We start from the raw sequence: 4,394 nt of genomic DNA on the forward strand, positions 1-4,394 counted from the left end.
TGAACTCTAAAGCTTCTCATTTGCCATTTACTCAAATGTTGTATTTCCCGCGAACATAGTAACCAATAATAAATCAGCGTCATATTCCTATAATTCATATTCGCAATTCGGTTTTGGGATAGGTTTAGGGTCTGGAGTATGGAGCTAGGTTATATGTTAGTAGATTCGTAATGTTAAAAATTATAAATTTGCTTGCGCAGTTATCGTAAACATTACGTGTAAAATAATACGTTACTTTCTCCTAAAGTCATTCACCCACAGCTAGGAAATTGTGCTATTTTATATTACTTCAAAATGTAGGTTATTCTCAAATCAATTCCTAACCTCTTAAATGCACATATAGACATACGTGATATACACTGGTATAAACTTAATTCTATGTAGAAATTATAAACCTATGCGAAGTGGAAGTAAAGTGGCATCTACGCTCTATTTTGCCCAACTATTTCTCTATCATTTATCATAAAAATAAATTCAGTAATTCGATTTTATTTCGTATTTTTCTCTTCACGAAAAGCAGCCGGCAACCAACACTCTTGCCGGAATCGGCAACTAACAATATTGCTGGTGCCGGCAATGTAAACTCCACCTAATTTATATTTTGAAGATTTTCATCGAGTCAAAAATAAAGAGGAAATTTTGGTTTTCCATATTACATGAATTGTCAGAAGGATCGTCTTTTATTTTTGACCGCCTGTAACTCAATCAAGATGTAAAAAAGAAAAAACTATCTCTTCCGATTTGAAAACAAAAAATAAATATCAAAATTTACCGTTTTGTAAAATAAATTATTGATACACTTTTGTCAATCAAACTGCAGTTAATTTTTTATTCATTATTAATTTATAGTTACAGTGGATCAATGCAACATTTTTAAAGTAAAAAATTAACATTGAACTTATTGTGAAAAGAAAGTTTAAATCAAACTTATTTTAAATTACATTATTAAGTGTTATAAAATTTGTGATATTTCAAGTTAAGGAACAGAGTTTTTTCTAAAAATTATAAAATTCCCAGACAAAAAAGTAATTCACTTTTATTTGATGATTTTTCCCACTCGACAAAAATACGCGGCCATTTCCCGGTTCCCCGTAACTGTAACCACCATGCTGAAAATCATTATAAGACTATAATGATTTTCTTATAATGTTTTTGCCAACATACGAATAATTATAGGAAAATAAATTTGGAACTTAATAATATTAAAATATTGAAATAATAAGTGCAAATAGTGGCAGAAAGTATAAATAAATCATTTATTTTGAGCCGCTCACGCGAAAGAACATAAAAATTGACATATTTAAAAGTAGCTTCATTTACCTTTGTGTGTATATCGAAACTTTAAAGGTATAAGTATCTAATGCTTCTTGCAATAATTATAAAAATATTTTATTATTATTATTATTAATTTCTGTATTTTTAAATTCTCATCAGAGAAGGCATTAGATTTGTATAAAATTTGACCCCCTCCCCCCAGTTTTTGTGAAATGTCCACGTTTTAATACCCCCTGAATCCGAAAAACAGGTTTTTACGAATGCGTCTGTCTTTCTGCGTGTGTTTGTATATATATATATATTTTTATTTTGTAAGCACGATAACTTTCGAAACAATTGACAGATTGGATTGGCCTTTGGCAAACTCTCTGAGCGTCAGAAACTAAAGGTCAAGTCCGTTAGCCTGCTATTTTGGATAAACATGTAAAAAATTAGAAAATTTTGAAAACTTTTTAGGACCTTTTTTTCAAGATTCATATATTTTCTGTACAGATATTTATATTATTCAGAAATACGAACAATTTATCTTAAAGACTTTTTTTTATAGAAACAAAATTTATCAGAGTTATAGCGCTTACAAGATTCCAAAAAACACACGAAAGTGAACATTTTAAGCCAAATAACGCACGATATGAAAAAAAGACAAAAGAAGAAAAAAATTTTATTTTGAATGCGCTACAAGACTATTAGAACAACTTTTTGAATGTTCTTAAAAAATCGTAAATTAAAATTTTGACAGCATAAAAAATAATGGAAAATCAAAAATTAAATTTTTTCATTTAACTATTTCACAGTATTTAAATTTAAAAATTTAAAGATTCTCAATTATATAAATGTGTTCAAAAAATAAATAAAAATAAGTTGATGGTTTCGTACCTAAACACTAACCACCTACTACTCACAGTTGAAACTAATTCACCCCCCCCCCTCCGTCACAATCCCGCACTATTCAAAGTTTCGTGCGTCACTGTGGTTTGAGATATAATTCAGAAGTTAAAAAAAGGTAAGGCTGATCAGTAGACCGTATATTTAACGTTTAAATCGTAAAAATAAGATTGGAAAGAAGCAAATTCAGTGTTTGAAAAACTGGCGAAAGTTGCAATAAAATGTTTAATAACAATTTTTTAAAGAATGTGCATTTTTTAAACGAGACAATTAAACATTTATGAATATTATATACAATTTGATAGACAAATCCGGATGCGAAGCACGAGCTACGTGATGAGAATGTGTTCGTAAAAGCCGAAGAAGCTTTAAAAAAAGAGAATTTACTATCACCACATTGTTGGTTGTTGATAGTTGTTGATGCTTTGACACTTAGTTCTTGAAAATCTATGCACAAGTGTGGGGAATATACAAAGACCGAGCGCGACCAGTCCCCACGGTGGGACGCTCTGGCCAATCACAGGCATCGAAGAAAGTATGCCTAAGAACATCATGAGCTGATACCTCAGTTTCAGGTCAGCCCTGAAGATGTGAACTGGAATGTTCACGAAACATCGGCAAACAATTCGTAGTTTTTTACACGAGTGAAACCCGAAATATCTCTTTTTATCAAAATAAATAATCGTGAAAGCATAAAATCTACTATCAAGGAACTCTACGGGGAGAGTATTCTTACTAAAACCAACACCTTTAGTAAGCTCAGGACTTCTCAAGGTAAGCTACTAACATCCTTAGCTTTTTTGAAACGGTGCAGAGACAAGAAAACAGTCCCAAAATTCTTACAACTGAAAAATAATTTGGGAACATATAAATCCAAATCGATTCTGCATAATACAAGTTTGCTTCTCGTTAAAGAAAGAATACAGCATACCAAATTTCTTTTGCACACTACCTCTAAAAAACTATTAAGACTTCACCTTTTCCTATCAAATACGCTCAGATTTGACATTTTGTCCACATTGGACCGCATATCATTCGACCAATCCCAAAGGATTAAAGAGCTTTCCACTCAAAAACAAAAAACAAAATTTGACAAATTACTTCCAGTAAAGCAAACTAAACTCACAAATACAGTAAAAAACATCTCTGACCACCCTCTCAACAATGAAATGATTTCAGCCTTATCTAAAGGACATAATTTGGCTATAGCTCCATCATTAATACCAAAAGAAGAAATAATCAGCAATTTAGAATCCACAATATATACCCTTTCACCCGAAAAAGCAAATGACATACGACGCAGGACGGCCAACATTTTACGCCAAGCTCAAGTTCCATCCTCAAATTTAACAAAACAAGAAAAACCGCAATTAAAGAACTCAATCAAAATAAAGATATTATAATATTACCCGCAGACAAAGGCAACACAACAGTAATAATGAACAAACAAGACTATAACAACAAAATCATGGACCTTCTAACTGACGATACATACAAAAAACTTAAAAAGGACCCCACAAAAACAAAAGTCAGTAAAACAAAGACTCTTCTCAAAGACTCTAAACTTGACAGCCAAACAATATCTAACTTAATACCTACTAATCCCATCTCTCCAAAACTTTATGGGCTTCCAAAAATCCACAAAGAAAACATTCCACTCAGACCGATCGTCAGCGCAATAAAGCTACGAGTAATAAGCTAATCTCGATATGGCTAACGGGACCATTGAATGTAAGACTAAGCGCATCTAGTGTGAATAAAATTTCGCAAAAATTATTGACACTGCGACATAGTATTCCTAGTGAATTCGGGACAGAACCACGATCAATAATAGAATATGGTTTTTGCAAAGCTACCGAATTTAGAAATTTTTTACTTTATACCGGGCCCATTGTCTTAAAAAATATTTTACCCTCTGAAATGTATGACAATTTTCTACTGCTACATACAGCAGTGTCTATTCTAGTGAGTGAGATTCATCTTCACAATTTCAGAAACATAGATAGTGCTCACGAAATGTTGGAACATTTCGTCAAAGATTTTGCAACAATTTATGGAAAAGAATACGTATCCCATAACGTACATAATCTATTGCATATATGCATTGATGTAAAGAAATATGGAGTATTGGATAGATTTAGTGCTTTTCGTTTTGAAAATTATATGTCAACGATGAAAGGCATGGTCAGAAAAGGGGACAAGCCGCTTGAACAAATAGCATGAAGGTATGCTGA

Source organism: Belonocnema kinseyi, chromosome 7, assembly GCF_010883055.1.
Source record: "Belonocnema kinseyi isolate 2016_QV_RU_SX_M_011 chromosome 7, B_treatae_v1, whole genome shotgun sequence".
Taxonomy (NCBI): Eukaryota; Metazoa; Arthropoda; class Insecta; order Hymenoptera; family Cynipidae; genus Belonocnema; species Belonocnema kinseyi.